Raw genomic sequence first — 18,607 nt, 5'->3', positions numbered from 1 at the left:
CCTTTTCCTGTGCCTCTCTCCTCTCCATAGAATCATAGGGTTAGAAGGGACCGCAAGGATCATCAAGTCTGACCCCCCTCTAAGTGTGCAATCTGCTTGTGGATGCCAGTATTTCTTCGGCTAGTCCATACCTGTGCTTGCACAGCCTCTTCTCCACACAGGCCCAGGAGATCCAATATCTCCTTTCTCCTCCAGGCAGAAGTGTGTTTGGAGCATTTAGCAGGCATAGTCAGCTGGGCAGCTGTGCACAAGAGGTGTGCTTTCCAAGCTGGACAAGGAAAAGGTATTTCAAAAAGTTGTGGGGGTTTAAAAAGGTAGGGGCTTTCCAGTATGTGTGGCAGGAGAGCAATTCCAAATGCAATGACAACAGGATGTCACATGACACCCAAACTCCTGACTTCATCTTTTATCTCTCCTTCTGTATGAGATCCTACCTCCCCTATTTAACCTCCTGCAAATGCACAGGAAATGTGAAATCAACCAGCATAATAAAGACAAAGGTGCATCCAAAAGATCCTTCCAAAGCATTCTGCTCTCACATCTCAATTTCATCTTTTTTGCTTCTTAAAATCTTTTAGACAGTATCCCTTTTAAATTCCTCTCACTTGCGATCAGTTAAGAGTGTCTGTTGCTACCACAGGAGGTGAAGTTTGTTTGATACTCGTCTTCACAATGCCTCAACATTTCTCAAACTGTGGGTTTTAGCTGCTTGAGTTTCTTGTTTCTCAGAGGGATAATTGTAGCCCTATTTATCCTTTAATGACTTATGGGCCAATCCTGCAGACCTTAATTGACTTTTACTCCTGTTTAAATGCAATATTCTGTGCAGTGACTGTACTTCAAATGATCCTATAGGCCCAGATCCTGTAATCAGATTCATGAGGCTTGATAGACCTCTGCATCTATGCAGAACCTCACTTAAGTCAAATGGGGCTCCACGTGGACGCAGGGACACCTATGCAGAACTGATTGCAAACTCAAAGCTTTGGTGAGTTTGTTCAGCATTTTGTTGTGCCAATCCATTTAATCTACTTTGCTTCTGTCAGTGGAGATGGCTGCTCCTAGACGTAAGCAATAATTGTTCCCCCTTATGCTAGTGGATTCTTAAAAATATTTTGATGGAGTGGTTTTATTTGTTGTTTATTTCTTAATATTTTATATTTGTTTGTATGTCTGATATATGCATGTTTTCCACTTTGATTTGGATGTCAATTTCTTGTGGTTTTAACTGAAAATCAGGCTAGCAAAGAATTTGAGAGGAATAAATATATCTTGTTTTAGAAAAAATCTTTCTTTTATAATGTCTGAAAAAATCCCAAAATGCAGAAAAACATAGCTGGTATTTCAGGCTCTCTTTCCAGAAGAGGGAAATGTTTCCCGTTTTAATAGTGTGTGGGCTTTTTTCTTTTGGTAATAAATTGAATAAAATTCTCACTCCTGGCCTCCCGCTCCTCATCCTGTGGTTGCTCTTTAAAAGCTGCCAGTTGTCTTTGATCAGTAATTCCCAAACTGTGGTCTGTGGAGAGCTGGCTGGTCACATGACTCCAACCCACTTATGGAACACTTTCCTAATATTACTTTTCCATTTAAGGAATTGCTGTAATTCTCCCAAGATGTTACATGATCACAAATGGAGGTGGTCCAGTGAGTCTTTTCTAGATAATTAAATAGCATTACCTAAGTATTGGCACTATGCAAGATACCAGGATAGGAAATACTGAAAATGTTGAGGTAACCTGAATCTCAGTCAAAATTGGTAAACTTTTAAGGTTGACCACTCTACCTTCCGCAGCCCCCATGAGTAGCATAATTTCCCTGAGCTCATCTGCAAGAACCCTCTTGAAGAGCCCTTAAGTCTCTCTTGAAGAGCCACTTCTTTTATGCTGCTTACTGAGAATCTTGTTGACATATATATTTGAAAGTGGGTTTTTTTAAACGTTGTTTTCTATTCACACTAACTTCAGTCTACTTGTCCGACTGTCCTTAGATTGTGAGCTCATTGGGTCAAGGATCGGTGTTTGCATATGGTTATAGCAATTTGAATAGTGATCAATATCCCCCAACTTCTTCTGAAAGGCACTTCAGAGACTCTATGTTTTCATGTAATAACGATATAAGTTTTAGTAATGTACAGTACATGGGGGAAAAATGAGCCTAAGGGAATTAGACACCCACTGAATTTCTGTGGGGTTTGGGTGCTCAACTTCCTTAGGATCCTTTGAAAGTCCTAACCTGAATGTTTGTAATAATTGTGCCACTTTTCCATGTATTCCCTGGATTATATTTCTTAGTAAATATGTCTTAGGTATTGCTTGTACACCAATACCCTTAGTATCTAGGATGTTGCATTGTACTGCATGTTTCTGATTAAAATAAGTGTATTTTTTCACTGAATATGGTTACAGAGTTATAGATAAATAATGAGAAAATCTGTTTACTAATAAAGTCTAAACTGCTGTTGTCCAACTTCAAAATATGATGAAAATTGTATTTAGGCTTTAAAATTATTCAACATTCATTTCTTTATTTCTGAATCTATTCAGACTTTTTTGCAGTTTGCATTTGAACTTTACTCTCCCAAGCTTGTGTGTTCTGGTGCTGGGAATTTATAGCAACACTTGCTGTACCCCTTGAGATTTATGTATAACAGAAACTTAGCCACTGAACACTAGTAATAGACGTTAAGAAAAATAAAAAAGTTGGAGGCTGGTTACACTCAGACCTGGTTACACTAGAAAATTAGGTCGGCATAACACTGTCGCTCAGGGGTGTAAAAAATCCACACCCCTGATTGGCGCAGTTAAGCTGACCTAAGTCCCCATGGAGACAGTGCTAGGTTGATAGAAGAATTATGTCTGTCAGTTTTTCTGTCAACCCAACTACCACCTCTTGGGTAGGTGGATTACCTATGCTGGGAATCTCCCATTGGCGTAGGTAGTGTCTACACTGAAGTGCCCTGTAGCATTTTAAATGTAGCAAAAACTTACTAGTTAGTGATGATGAGTTTTCTTTGGGGTCTTTTTCAACTGATGATCTCACCTGATTTGAGCATTATTGATTCTATGTTTGTGTGTTATAGGGTAGAGGTGAGAGTAATTCCTTTTATATAATAATTAAAGACCAGTTGCGCTTGATTTATTCATGGGTGTAGTCCCATCAATTTCACTGGACATACTCCCACAAGTAAGATTAGCAGGATTTGAGCCAGTTTAGGTTTCTGTTCAGTTCTTTGTCATAGCTTTTAAGATTTGCAGTTTTGGGGGCTTATTAAATGAATCTTGTGATTAGTACAGAAACATGGTAGCTATTTCGTTGTTAAGATTGTAACTACCTTTTGATTAGCCTGATTTTTGACACCCATACCCACTCCCACTGACTTCAGAAAACCTGCTTCCCAATTATTTTGTTTTGCGGGAGGTAGGAAGGGAGCAAGGATGATACAAAAGTTATTTTAGAAATATTTACACAACAGAAGAACATAAGAATAACCATACTGGATCAAACATATGGCCCATCTAGCCCACTATTCTGTCTTCTGACAGTTGCCGGTGCCAAATGCTTCAGAGGGAATGAGCAGAACAGGGCAATTTTGAGTGATTCATCCCATCAGCCAGTCCCACCTTCTGGCAGTTGGAAGTTTAGGTATACCCAGAGCATGGAGTTGCGTCCCTGACCATCTTAGCTAATAGCCATTGATGGACCTATCCTTCATTAACTTATCTAATTCTTTTTTGAACACAGTTATATTTTTGGCTTTCACAACTTCCACAGCTTGACTGTGTGTTGTATGAAGAAGTGCTTCCTTTTGTTCATTTAAATCCGCTGCTTTATCAAAATGCAAAAATACCGCAACCTAACCCTCTGTTAGCGAGTAGGCTGGAGTTGTGGGATAATGGCTTGATCTAGAAACTCCAGTGTGTGGTGTTCCATTTTCTTTCATGAGAGCACTGTAGTGGTTTAGAAAGGATAGGGATCTTGATCATGCTTCTAGGGTACTAGAACCCCATTTTACTGTTTACTAAATTGTCTGCCATTGAAAGTTAGGGGTTGACCCCTAAAGAAGAAGCTAGAGGTTCAGTCCCGAGATCCCAAAGATCTGCATTGCCTTGTTTCTTTCCACTACATCAGCTCTTTTGCAGGGCGTTCTCCATCTGCAGGTGACCCTAGAATTTCCCAACCCTAGATGAGGCTTTCATAGCATGAATAGTGGGAGAGGCACATGCTTTGACCCTCTCAGTCTGCTCCTCCCCCATGGAAGGAACTCCTTATCCAGCATAGGGAGAAGAACAGTACATAGAAATTTCTGACCTCCCCTTCAGCACTGGGTTGAGTATTAAGTGCCCCTCTGCACAAGAAGTTTCAGGCACAACTTGGCTCTCTGTGGAATCCCAGTGAAACTCATGAACTTATCCAATTAAACTTTTGTGTATAACATTCACACAGAGAAAAATATATATAATTTGCCCGTTTTGTTGCAAGGATCGATTTGAAAATGTAAATCACTTGCTAGGACTGAACACTTTTCACAGCAGTTCTCACAGGTAATTCATAGTCCTTCCCCAACCAAGCCCAACCTACCTTCAAATTAGAACTGGCCACCAGAACTGCTACCTTGAGAGATGGGCCAAGATAGAATATTCATCCACAGACACTGCTTAGCTCTCTGTGCAGTTTGTTCCAGTTTGTTCCAGCTCCAGTGGTTCCAGTGAGAGAAATCTCACCTATAGCACTTCCCAGAGAAATGGGCTGTTGTGCTTGTCTTTAGCAGCAGAATCCTTCTCTACTTCCATGGCAACAGGGTGTGGATAAGGTGGTGGCAGAATCGTCAGCCTTTCTGCAGTGGAACTGGCAGTATCATCATTTTTATTTGATCCCTTCTCCTTCAGAAGACACTTGGTGATCCATTCCTCTGACATGGCAGTGGCATTAAATTTGACTGGTGCAAGACACAGGGTTTAGGGGAAAAGATAGAAAACCGCAAAATGGGCCACTTCCTGAGCTCTGTGACCATTTACTTCCATGTTCACACTTCAACAGGTGTAACTCTGAAGGCCCATCTCCTGCTTCTCCCATTCATGTAGTGTTTGCCAAGTTTGTAATTCTGACTAGCTGAAGCAGTAAAGGAGTGTAGTTCAAAGAGCCTATGAAAGAAATGGAAAAATAACAAAGTGCAGACATTTATTGTTGTGGTTTTTAAATGCTTAAAAAAACTTAAAAATCCCACAACCTAAAGATATTCTCAGATAGGATCTTTCAGATGGTTAATGTTTAAAATAAATATCACTTCATTTAAAAAATACTGTATTTATTTTTTAAAATGAATAAACGTGACAAAGAAAGGTAGTTTGGAGTTAAAGTTCTAAAAACAGCCTTAACACTGACTATTAAACAATGTCTATCTGCTATCCACCAGAAAACCCTTTTCTTCTGTTTACTATGTGTCGTCTCCATTTCCATTTTTTGCTGTATTTTTAAGATAAGAAAAAATGAAGATAAAGATAATTACAAGAAAATTTGTGTGTGTGTGTGTATACATCTTCACACAAACATTAGAAATATTAGCAGCAAAAGATCTCTCTATATAGAAAAAACTAGGTAATATTTCAATACGGATAAGCATAGGTATTTAGAAATAATCATAAGTATCTAGTGTGATCCTGTCTTCTCAGTCATCTATCAGATTTGGCCAGAAGCAATTGGCCAGTTCACTGATCTAAAACTTTCGGAGCCAGACTTTAAAATAGCTCAGCAGCTCCCATTTAGCCATATAAATGAATGGCTGAATTTTCAGAAGAACTCAGTACCCATTGGTCTAAGTGGGAACTGAGCACATTTGAAAATCTGTCCAAGTTGTGGCTGCTGAGTGATTTTGAATATCTGGCCCTAACATTTCTTATTGACTCTTATGTGGGTTGTATGATTTCTCATTTCAACAGCTGTTGCTCTTGAAAAGATTTTTTTCTGTACTCCGTTTAGATTCTAAAACTCCCGTAATCTCTTGGTATCAGGTATTTTGGTTAGTGAAGAATGTCAGTTCCCAAAACGATATTTAATCTACTTGGTACCTTCTTCCAGACCCGATTAAACATAAGGCACCACAAAATGTGAGTAACAAATCACCATTACAGTATGTTCCACTACAAAGCATTTTAATTCAGTTTGTTCAGTATTACTTCTGCCAGTGTCTTAAATGGAATTTTCTGCTGAATAAGTTTGATTTTGAGACCATGTGTGGTTTTATTCATGTTTCAACATCTCTTCTTCCATCCACTAACAACATGGCACTCTGGATCTCTGCTCTAAGCATTCCTCAAATCCTGGGTTCAGCATTTCAAGGATGTTTGAGTACCTTGCATTAGAAAGAATGTCTAAAATGTCAAAGAGGAGGTGGTGGTTCTGAGAGCATGGTATGCTAGACTTTTGTTAATTCATTCTTCAAATGTTTTTCCATGGATTCTGTGACTCTGAGGTGCAGTTTTTAAAAGAACTATCAGGTAACTAGAAGATCTGTGGGTCAAAGTCCCTTTTGGCCAAAATATGGACTGGATTCTGCTCTCACATCAGTGTAAATCTAGGCTACCTCTACACTACAAACCAGTGTTGGCGTAGCTACACCTGGAGTGAAAAGCAGGCTGCATACACACTGTTGTGAAGCTAGCTTCCCAAGTCGATGAAAGCAGCGATGAGAGGCTTCAGCAGCTCCTCACTGCTGGAGCTTTTCACTGTGGCAAAGAAAGGCTCTGGCAGGGGGGAGGCAGTGGGGAAGTCCCCTGCCAGAGCCTTTCCCTGCTGCTGGGGTCTTTCCCTGTGATGGGAGAAGGCTCCAGCAGCAGGGAGCTGCCCAAACCTTTCCCTGTTGCCTTTCTTGTGCCAGAGCTTTTCCCCGTTGCCAGATTCTTCCTGTGATGGGGAAAGACTCCAGCAGCAGGGAGGCAGCGGGATACTGCCCTGCTAAAAAAACAGCAGTGTAGGCAGGAAGCAGTTTGGGCGACTAGAGAGCCATGTAGGATATGTACTCGCGTACATATCCACACCCTTCAGGTGTGTCTTTATTTGCCTACGCCATGGCTCACTGGCTACATTGCGACTGTGCTGGGGGGCTGCTATGTGGGTAAATACACTACACACCACTGAAAGAAGCTTGCAGTGTAGATGTACCCCTAAGAGTAACTTAGTTGAAATCGTTGGTGTTGCACTAAGGTAAAATTATGTAAATGAGACCATAATCAAGTCATGTTTTTTTGTTTGATTACTTGGTTGTCCCAGATCATCACAGTGTTCTGGATGTATGTATTGAAATTCACGTTGTTTTGTAAAGTGATAGCCGTGTGTTCCTGACATGCTTCATGGTTGGGTTGAGTGTATTTCTTGGTACAAAATTTGATATTCAGTATGTCAGTTATGTATTGCAACAGTGACCATAAACCCTTATGTCACATACTGTAAATGATCCACCTACAGTTCACTCAGCCATTGGGGTTGACATACACCAACATCTGAAATAAGTCTGCTGATCACGACTTCTGTGCTGATCCTGAAGAGATGACATTCACATGGATATTGAAGTCATCCAGAGGACAATCAATCTTAGTGACTGTAAGATAATTGTGGTTAATGACACAACTAGTTCACCAAGGATTCTGAGGTTTAATGGTGCAACTACCCACCAATACTAATTTCATTCTAATTTCATCCTAGAATTTTCATGTGAATTGGACACACTTTTGAAATCCCATATTGTCATGAAAAATCTTCTGGCTTGATTGTCAGATGCAACCAGTGTAGCCACACCTCCTTCCTAGTGCCCTGGTAACTGTTGCTGAACCAAATATCAGTCATGGGCAGCTGAGCAATAAAAGTTTTGCCAGAGCTTGATTATACATGCAAAGTCAGGAGCTCAACCATGTCTTCCTTACTCACCCTTTACAACAGTTGTATGTTGACCTATCCCATAGGCAATCCTCTTCTCCCTTTTCTTGCTCTTTCCAGGATGCCACTCAGACTAACAACACAGCCCCAATTTCTTCTTCTTTGCAAAAACTCTCATATAATCCTCCCTTCTTCAGACAAAATTTGACTTAATGTTTGATCATTAAAATGTAAGCAAGTTTGAGACGATAATGCAAGAGAAAATTATGCTCAACAACCTTGAACACAGTTGCAGGTATATTCATCATTCACATATTCAACATTCAATAACAATGCAGGCAGGTTGAGTGCAAGTCTGAATGCACAGCACTGCTAATGCAAAACATTTTTGTTTTTTGGAGTAAAAGCAAATGTAGTTTATGTAAGTCCAAGAAATCTTTTGTTTTGGCAAATTCCACTTGGTTAGCATCTCAGCTCAATAACTTGATAGAAACAAGAGGGAGATTCTGTACTAACCATCTGTTACACTTAACATCAGATAAAATGCTACGTCCCAATTTGAGTTATTTATAATATATAAATAGCTTGTTCATTTTCCCTTTGTTAGCCAAGCAGTTACTAGAAACCATAATTTTATAGTCTTGGTAATTTATCAAATGAAATTATGGCATTTATATTAACTCCATAAATTACTAACTTTAATTTGATCTTAAGAAGTTGTTGCCAAAAGAATTAGGAAACCCTTGTTCCAGCTAAAGCAGTACAACTGAGGCACCTCTAAACTTTTTAGCTACAGTTGTGAATATTCATTTTCTTGAATTTGTGCATCTGTATTGTACGAGGTTTGTGACATAGCGTAATAGTGCTTGTGCAGTGCTGGGTGTTTCTACAATTTGCTAAGTGCCCTCGAGTTCCCTCAACTTCAAAGGGAGTTGAAAACAGCACCTCATATGATCTAACCCTAAATAAATAATGGCCTAAGGAAAAGGAAAAAAAGTTGTTTGGACTTTTTAAAAGATCCTTTTTTTTTCCTTTTAAAAGGACACCATCAGTTGGAAAGTAATACTTAAGTCTAAAAACAATGTATCTACTATTGCTACAGGTAGCACCTAGATTACTATTTAAAAAATAAATTAGATAAAACATATTTTTCTATTTTTACAGTTTCATTTTTGTTTTTACTTTTGACAACACACTCACTCTCTTGTATAGTAGGTCAGTTAAGCTCCAGTCCTGCAAACGCTTACACACATGCTTAACTTTAAGGATCTGAGTAGTCTTGCTGGACTACTCACGTGCTTAAACTTAAGCTGTGCATACACAGAGTGTTTGCAAGATTGGGTCCTCAGTCAGTTTCTACTGTTGTTCGAGTGGGTCTTTCACACAGCTGCAAGGGAGAGAAAAACATTTTTTTGAATAAGAAAAATATGACTGAAATCACAAATACTGCAGGAGGTCAAAAGGGGGAGGTGTGGCTCCTGAGAAAAGCTTTTTAATGTTTGTTTTTAAATAGACTAGATTTCGGTTTAATGGTTTCCCTTTAATAAATTTATCTAATTTTCTTAAATTAGTTCAACTTTAAATGAATGAGACTCAGATGGAAAAATTGAGAGGGTTTAATTTTTAGATTAAAATGTCATTTCAGGCTCGTATAAAATCTTCAGATACACAGGTATTCTATATTGCTAAAGAGAGTGAAAGTGCTGTGGTTACAATGTAAGCAAGAAAGCAGGGATTAAAAAAACCTGCAAGAAATATGATTTCCCTAGAAATGCTTGTAGGAATTTTACTTAATTGCAACCAGAAGCTTGACCTGGAAGTGTAATGTTTTGACCCGCTAGCTGTCTGGTTTCCTAAATGTGTTGTTTTTTGCTCTTTAAACTGAGAAAATTTATTTTACACATGTTTAACCCTGTGTGTCCCTAAAAGCACCAGTGTAAAAATGACATCAAACCACCACCACCAGCAGTCCCCTAAAAAACAAACCAAGCAAATTAAATTTACAAGGAAGAAAATTGTTTTAAAAATGCTTGTTCAATGGTGAAGCTCTCCTTACTTTAATTGTCACAAGAGGTGGTTTCAGGCACACTTTTTATTGTTGCAAGACAAGCAGTATCTTTTTATTTTTTAGGTTACTATGATATACAGCAATATTCTGCTTAGTTTTCTCTTCTTCTTAAACAGCATTGCCATATGACAGAGGTAGAGAGAAAATGTAGCATTTTTAGGTTTAAAAAATCCTTTTTCTAATTTATTTTTTTAATTACCCATCATGTAACCTTTATTTTCCTATGCTTAGAAAATTTTGCTGCAGTACTTAACTGAAAGGTTGACTGAGATAGACTAAGAACCTGACCTGGGAAAAATATATGGGCATTTCAGACTTTACTCACATGAGTAGTTCCACTGGCTTTTCATTCCTGTGAGTACAGTTATGTATGTTTGTGTTTGCAGGATTGGGCCAGACTTTCCATGTGTCTGTATTTTAGGGGTCTCTCTTGCTAAGACTTACACATGTGCTTAACTTTATACACTGTGAATATTATTCCTATTGATCTCACAGGGACTTTGTGTAAAGATAAATATATGAGTGTGGTATCCGGGCCTTAATTTGTAAAATACTTATTGAAAAAAGTAAATAACTAAAATTTAGTAAAACTGGTACAAATTTAGACAAAGCTCTTCATCACTTGAAAAGTGAAAAAACAATTTGTGGATCCTTTGTGGACACACTAATAGGATTTAGTAAATTCCAGCAGTGCCATAAAGGCAAATAATAAATGTAATTTCTTTTATCATTTAGAACATTAATTTGAAAGAAATGTCTGGTTTTTTTTTAATTCACTAAACAAATCCATGCAAAGCAAAGAGATTTAAATTGATAAATCTAGCTTTAGAGGAAAAAGAATGGAAGCTGGCAATCTCATGCTTGTTTATTTGCGGAATATTTTTTTATTATCCTTTTAATTAACAGAAGTATTTATCTTCTATTGCGGAAACCAAAGTCAGGCTCACAACACTAACTCACAGTTTAGAAATCTCTTTTAACAATTAAACTAACGTCAATAACTTAAATGATAAGATACATAAAAAGCAGGTGTATTTTTGTTTGAACTGATGTAATATTGACATTTGTTTGACTTGTTCAGACTTCCAGTTTCTGGATTGGTTATGTCCTCTCTTCTATATCATCTCTGTTTTCCCTCCTTAGATGAGATTGTAAAGAGAAATGCAAAAAGTCACTTTTTGGATAGTATGACAACTCACGCTGGGCCAGATCCTTATCTTGTGTGAATTGATGTCGCTCCATTGAAGTCAATGGAGTTACTCTAATTTCTACCAGCTAAGGATCTGGTCTATTATTTGGAATACACAGGTAAGGAATTTGGGCTTTGTCATATAGTTGAGTTGTAACTGCATTTAAATACTGACAGAAACAAGGTGGGTGAGATAATATCAACACCGACTTCTGTTGATGAAAGAGACAATCTGTCGAGCTCCACAGAACTCTTCTTCAGGTCTAGGAAGGGGAATCGGAGTGTCACAGCTAGATTGTTAAGCATAAAGAGTTAACACATGTTGCAAGAAACCATTCAAATACTGACAACAGTTTGAAAATTCATAGTGGTGGCTAATAAACATAAGGGTATTTCCTTCTTTGCATTCAAGGCACAAGAACAATTTTGTAATCGACACACAGTCTCCTCTCAGTTCTTCATCATTATAACAGGTGTGGTTTCTATTTTAATTCCTAATATGTCATCATGTCATGTAAACTGGTGTTAAATCACAATTTTTGTAAATTACTTTCACCAGAAAAAAGCATGTTAGAACAGATTTTTATCCCATTCCCTTAGATCTAGGGTTCCCTTCCTTCCCTCCCCTCACCTCATGCTATGTAGATGAGAAGTATGTTAGTCCTAATTTTCTAAATTAGAAGTCATCGTCTTTTGTGGCGGGTGGGGGAGGTGCAATGACTTGAATTCGCAGTTTTCCACCTGCTGGATTAATGCTTTCCCATGCTTTACAGGTGCTAAATAGACTGTTCTTCATTGCAGGCACTAAATTATGCCCACAGAAATGTAGGCTTGGTATGGAAATTATACAAAACTAACTTGCTGTTTGTGATTATACTTCAGGTTTAAGTACTTCTACTATGAATCCTGTTTTTTTGAAATTATTTAAACCCTAAACCTTTCCTTGGATTGGAATTTGGAATGTAAGGTCATTCCCTGGGGAAGGTTCTTTAGTAACACAGTTTTTTGGGGGTTTTTTAAGAAAAAATCCATTTGGCTCTTTTAAGCTGTTTCAGTGAAAAAGAAATTTTCTTCTGGTTTAAAGGATGCAGTGTCAAGTTAAAATGTTCTATCTATAATTGTATATATACATTTTTAAAGCAAATGTGTTACTAATAATCCAATAATTTAATTGTAATTTACTGTTCACAGTTTATTCTTTTAGCCTATTTGTGACACTTCACTCAGCCTGGACAATGAAAACAGAATGTTCAGTCTCAGCTTTGGTTTTAGTCCATTTCTAATCAGTTTCATTTTGTTTTTCATTAGCTCTGTTGCATGGATTGCACATGCTTCAGTGGAATGTTCTTAATAGACAACATAAATCTGGAAACCGCTTCTGTCTTCTCTCTTTTCCATACCTTTTGTTACAAGTAATCCTAAAGATAACTATTAGTGAAAGAGATTTTAGGAGAAAATATTTTTTTCATCTTTTTTACTTTGTGGTTTTGACAGCATTTTGTGTTTCGTCATTTTCAGTGAGACTGCTCACTCAAGTAAAACTACACATTGCTGAATTGGGCTCTAAGCTGACATGAGGTGTACAAAAGTTGAGGGAGACAATCATTGACATACATATTCCCGTTAATTATACAAATACTGACTTTCCCCACCTGGTCCACAGCCTCTAACCAGTGACACATTGTCTGATTTATTTTAGTGGAAGTGGATCTTGAGAAGGCATTTGAAGGGGAGAAGGTAGTAGCCTAATGGAGCAGTTCAGGGAGATTGCTTCATGTGTAATGGGTGGCAGTAGGGGTAGGCAGTGAGAGGAGTATGCAAGTAGGCATCTGAGGCTCGCATTGCTGGCAAATGGAGGCAGTAAGGGAGAGAGTCTGAGTTGTAAAGTGCCTTTAAGGTCAGGAAGGAAGGTAGAACTTGATTTGGAGGGAGAAGGGAAGCCAGTGGCGGCTGCAGTGGTCAAAGTGATAGACAAAAAAGATAACCTTGGCTGTTGCATTTTTCATGGATAAGAAGGAGGAGACGGTGTGGATGTTCAAAGAGGCCAGAGAAGAGGAGTGCAATAATCAAGGGGGGGGATTATGGAGTTTTAGTTGTTTGAGCAACCCAAAGTTTGCCTTTTTGGAAATTATATAAAGGAAAACATGGCAAGATTTGGTTGTGGCCTGGATGCACAGGAGAAAATTTAACTGACAGGAAGGATGGTACTATTCTTAACAATAACAAAGAAAGAGGGGAGTGAGGAGAAAAAGAACACGAGTTACATTTTGACCATATTTTGTTTAGGCTTGACAGAATCCAATTTTTATAATTTTGACATTTTGACATATTGATGTTTATTTTTAAAACATTTTTAGAGTTATATCAATATATATTTTCACAGTTGTGCAAAATTACGGGTCTAAAACTTTTTTATTGTTTATATATTTAAATTTTCACAGTTGTGGGAAATTATGGGGGAAAACAGGCAATGGGGAAAGAAAACAATAATTATTTAATGACAGTAAACATTGAGAGTCAAAAAGTTAAAGTTTTATAACTGTTAAAACACAAATGGTCAACATCACATATCAAAATATACAAAATAAATATCCTTAAATCAGAGACATTTGGGTGGAGTATCGATTTGTACTATATAAGAATATACATCTTCTTACATTAAACAATTCTCGGTGTGTGTTGGAGAGGAGGGTGGGACAGCCAAGAGAATTAAGTGCAAAATGCTACATTAATGCAATGTAATGGGTAAGATTTTCTGTCTACAAAAGTAAGAAAATTCCTTAATATGTTTCTCCTAGTGACTGTAACTCAGCCGTAATGCACATATATAGGATCTGATGCTGCAAACACTTCCGCATGTGAAGAACTTCACTCAATGCAAGTAGTCCCCATCTCCTCGTTCATGATCTATTGTCAACTTAAACGTAATTAGGCTTGAAAGGATTTGATTTTTTGAATAAATGTTGGCAAACATCAATTTCATGGTACACACACAAATTGACGAAAAAATAGGTTCAGAATGAGCATGGCTCTTCAGTTTACATACGTTCACTAATGTGATGGTATAATACCGAATGAAGAAGTATAGTTGCTAAGAAGTTAGACCTCATTGCTTTTCAGTATATTAACTTAATGTATGTAGAACACTTTGAAGATGAAAAACCCTATCTGCTGTAAATGTTATTAGCTTAATCTCTATAAATTAATATACAGCATATTGAAAATTCAGGCTTTATATTTAGGATTTAATCTGTGCAACAATGTAATGTTCTGAATTTATAGATTCTACACATCACTTTTCCTGTCCAATTTAATATAACAAGTTCACATTTTTTATATTTCATGGACTAAACTATTTTAAATATAAAAGTTGTATTTTCAAATCAAAGGGGCAATTTTAATCCAAAACAATATGTCAGAAATTTAAAATGGCTGAGCCGTGAGAAAAAATTAGATATTTTGGAAAACAGCAAGAAAAGCTGTACAATCAGAAATGTAGGAGTGTCAGGTATGAAAATGTTTTGAGTGCATTCGGCCTTCTTAGGCCTGTCTTGTGGTTTTGGAGAAGACTTTGCACAATTCAGTAGCAGAGCCAAGCAGGTGCCAGATTTTCCTGGGAAGTGAACACCTGCCAGGCTATTCCAGATAACTCAGCAGCTCAGAGGCATTTTCCCAGGCTCCCAGATGAATGGTCTCTAATAGCCGTGAGAGAGGGCTTTCCACTGTTATACACTGTACCACAGGCTCTTCTTGGCAGCCTTGTAGGAAGCTCAAGTCAACTTGGCTGTAATTCCTTTGGAAAACAAGTGTTGCTGGATAGTTTTACAGTATAAACTCAGTGTCTGATATTTCCTCTCAGTGTCCTGGGACTGTGAAATATATCAGGCAGGGCAAATTACCACTCCCTTAAAATGCATTACTCACTGGAGCACATTGTTTCTTAAACTAAACTGCATCCTTGCTAGGACTGTATTTATTCGGTCATGTTTTGGTTTCCAGTGTCTCAGGAATTTTTTTGGAACTCTGATATCATGACTTAGATGTAAAGTTTCAAAATCAGAATATCCTCCTCCTCCCAATAGAAGTCTCATTTCTGCGTTATTTACTGTAAACATGAAAACATTTTTCCGATTTCTGTGTTAGTAACCTACATGTAGGAGGTTGCAAAGTGCACAGGCTCTTCAGATAGGAAAAAGAAGGCATTTCTCTAGTATCTTCATTTCTTGATCTTGTGAAGAGAATAGGTAATTTGCAGATATTTTTCCTTGGAAGAAGCAGAAAGAACTCTACAGTGTTAGTAGCATTGCAGCGCTGTTGTATTATCAGTTGACATTGGCACAGCTGTAGTTTTGCTAAAACAAACTGATGTTACTGGATGGAGCAGTTCAGAAGTTCCAAAGACATTAATGCACTAGCAAGAGGTTTTTCAAAAATATTTGTTAAAAATGGAATATAATGTTCTTTTAACATATATTACACCCCAATTCCTGGCATGCAGCTATCCACATCTTAAAACACAGACCACAATTAGCAATAACAGGCACCCTTACTAGCATTCTCAGCAAAGAGTGGAAGAATGGATGGGTATGAAGACTGAACTTCTCTCTTACTATTAGTGAGAGTTCTTCCAGTTCTGAGTTGATGCACTCTCGTGAAGCAGTGTGGCAAAGCTTGATCAGCCATGGCTGATGCTGTTCCTTCTCTTTTATCCACAGGGGTTATGAACATGATAAATGGAGGACTTTGGTCTCTAGAGCTGTCAACAGTAGTTTTTACGCATTGGTTTCACTTTAAAAAGAAGTGTACTTACTGCTAGAACTGACTACACAATGTCTACATTGTAATTTCTTTTCACTGCACGATCATACATTAAATACTCAAATATTGATACAACTGTGAAGAAAACAATTTATTAGGCGGGTTTGATGAACACAAGTTTTAAATCATTGCATGTAAATATTTTTCACCTCCTAAAAGAAATAGTGAAGAAAATTATTCCTGAGGTGCAGCAATTGTACCAGTTGATGCAAACAGACACAGACTGCATTAATCATTTAAGTGGTAAACCTTGGCTGCTGGAGCTGCTATACTGATATGGTATCCCCTACTGACTGATCAGCAGAATGGTATTTAATTGAGCTTCCATTAGAGCCTCATGACAATATATCTTTCCTGCTGGTAGAAAGGTTCCACAAAGGAAGAATCAATGAAGGGGGGAAAATTAAAGAGACATATTTAACAATATCTCAAATTACATTTTGGACATATCATGTATGACTCTGTCACCAACAGAAGTCAACTTGAAATCATGCACTAACAAGGGGCAACTGAACTGAAAATACCATAGAGCTGCGGGGGTTTTGTCTTACTCCCAAGAGCAGACATATTGTAAATCAGAGGTCGTTAAGATCAATTTGAAACTCTGCTCAGGTTGTTAGTTGGTCATATATGATTAAAGACTTACTTCTTACAGGACACCAGAACAGCAGGAAAACTAAACAGATAGATCTGTCACTCCCATTCTTAGAAGAATCTCGGGCATGAAGCATTGTGTTTTAGAGTGTGGTGGGAAATGTAAAATATTATCACCTTTTGTTTGATGTTTTAATAAAAAAATACGATGAAAGTGAAGTGCTTGTTCAGTGTTGTGAGGTACATTCAGGCGGAGAGGATTTCCTCATTTAGTTATCCATTTTCCTCATTTAGAGACTGGTTGGTAAATTTGTGTTTTTACTAGAGATGGTCAAGATTTTTTTAGAAGGAAGAATTTTTAATCTAAAAATACCGATCCATCAAAATAGAAACTGTTTGTGGAAATGTGTCAGTTTAGATCAAAGTTTTGTTGGAAAGGTTTATCCGGGTGTGGGGGGAGAGTGTGTGTGTGTGAGAGAGAAACACCCCCCCTGCACCTGAGAAGAGCCACTAGCCCAATGGTTAGGGCACTCATCTGGAATAAGAGACCCAGGTTCAAGTCCCTCTTCTGAATCGGACAGATTCAGACTGTTGGCTGTTGCAGAGGGTCGCTCTTGTGTGCTTTTTGTGAAAAGTTTTAAGAGGTCTAGTTTCGGATGTGGAACAAAAACAAACTTTGAAACCTTGAAATTTTTCACAAAATAGAATTCTTGTTTTTTTTGCCAGCTCTAGTTTTTACAGACATCTCTCTGTTCCACTGTTCTTGAGATCACAGTGGAAGGCATTGTACTGTCACACTTACACTTTGTCTACAGAATGCGCAAAGTCTTGTTGTCTTTGATTTGGCTAACCCCACTGACAGTGTGTCAAAAGGATAGCGGGTGCCAAACTGGAAATACCTAACAACAATTTTCTTTAATCATGTGCTGTAAATATGCAACTAATAAAGGTGATGGACTGCATCCAAAGTGTTCCTTCTCTTTAAAGGGTGGCTTAACTTGATACATCTTGACTCGATCTTTAAAGGGAGTCAAGTATTCAGTTGTCTTCCGAATGGAAAAAGATAGCTGATAAATTATTTAGGGACTGATTATGGTAAATAGGCACGGTATTGCATGAAGGATGGTGTGGTGGAACACCACTGCAGGGGTTGCTCCCAGAGGCACTGTGCCAGCTGGGAAGCTCTGGAGCATGCAGGAGGGAATGAAGCTGCATTGTCATCCTTGTGCTGTGGTCAACATCCGGACCTTCTGCTCCTGGTTAGCTCTCCTGGCTGGAATTGGGATGGGGCTATGTGGTCCTGTGTCTTCCCTTGCCTTCTTTCTAGAGTTGAGAATGGCAATATTTATTTATAAGCTTTTCTGTGGCACTTGTCACCGAGGTATCTGAGTACCTTGTGACATCCCTGTGAGGTAGGGAAGAATTATTATCCCTACTTTACAGACTGAACTGAGGCACAGAGAAACTAAGTGACTTGCCCAAGGTCCCACAGGAAGTTGATGGCAAAGCAGAGAATAGAATAGAACACAATTTTTTTGGAGTTGCAATCCAGTGCACAAGATCATCTTTCTAGCCTTCAGAACCTTTATAGCACAAGGATTCTAAGTGTGGTCAGCCGCTGGGAACGAGGCTCCTTTGCACCCTATACCTCCCTGTTGGCTCACCCATGCTGAGGCTGGGCACAATTATTGATCACCACGTAGTATATATCACTGTGATTAAATGTAGCCTGATCTTGAAGGGTGCTGCTTTTCTTGTTGAACTGAATGGGATTGGCAGATGATTAGCATCATTCAGAATCTGCTCATAGCTGGCATCTCCATACCAAACTTTTAAAAACTTTACATAACTCAGGGTCTTTCTCTAAAAAGCAATTAGTTAAGAACATTTTCAGTTGCTTTCTTGATTTGTGTGGGTGCAACGGGGTCACAATGAACAGGGTCTTAGTCTGCAGAGCTGTTCGTCTGGCACCTTTTGTGGGCAATTAATTTATTGAAATTAATTTCTGTGATTGGATAGCAGAACCGATCAATTTTAAAATCCAGTGGTTTTTTTTTTTTTTTTTTTTT

General features: G+C 38.1%; 1 protein-coding gene across 7 annotated transcripts in view; it reads left to right on the top strand.

The window, feature by feature from the left end:
- Nucleotides 1-18,607, top strand: part of SLX4IP (SLX4 interacting protein) — a 124,603-nt gene that overhangs the window by 74,726 nt on the left and 31,270 nt on the right. The window lies entirely within an intron of this gene.

The sequence above is a fragment of the Caretta caretta genome, chromosome 3 (genome assembly GCF_965140235.1).
Source record: "Caretta caretta isolate rCarCar2 chromosome 3, rCarCar1.hap1, whole genome shotgun sequence".
In the NCBI taxonomy this organism is placed as follows: Eukaryota; Metazoa; Chordata; order Testudines; family Cheloniidae; genus Caretta; species Caretta caretta.
The sequence above is the reverse complement of the archived record's forward strand: the minus strand, read 5'-3'. Positions and strand labels throughout refer to the sequence as shown.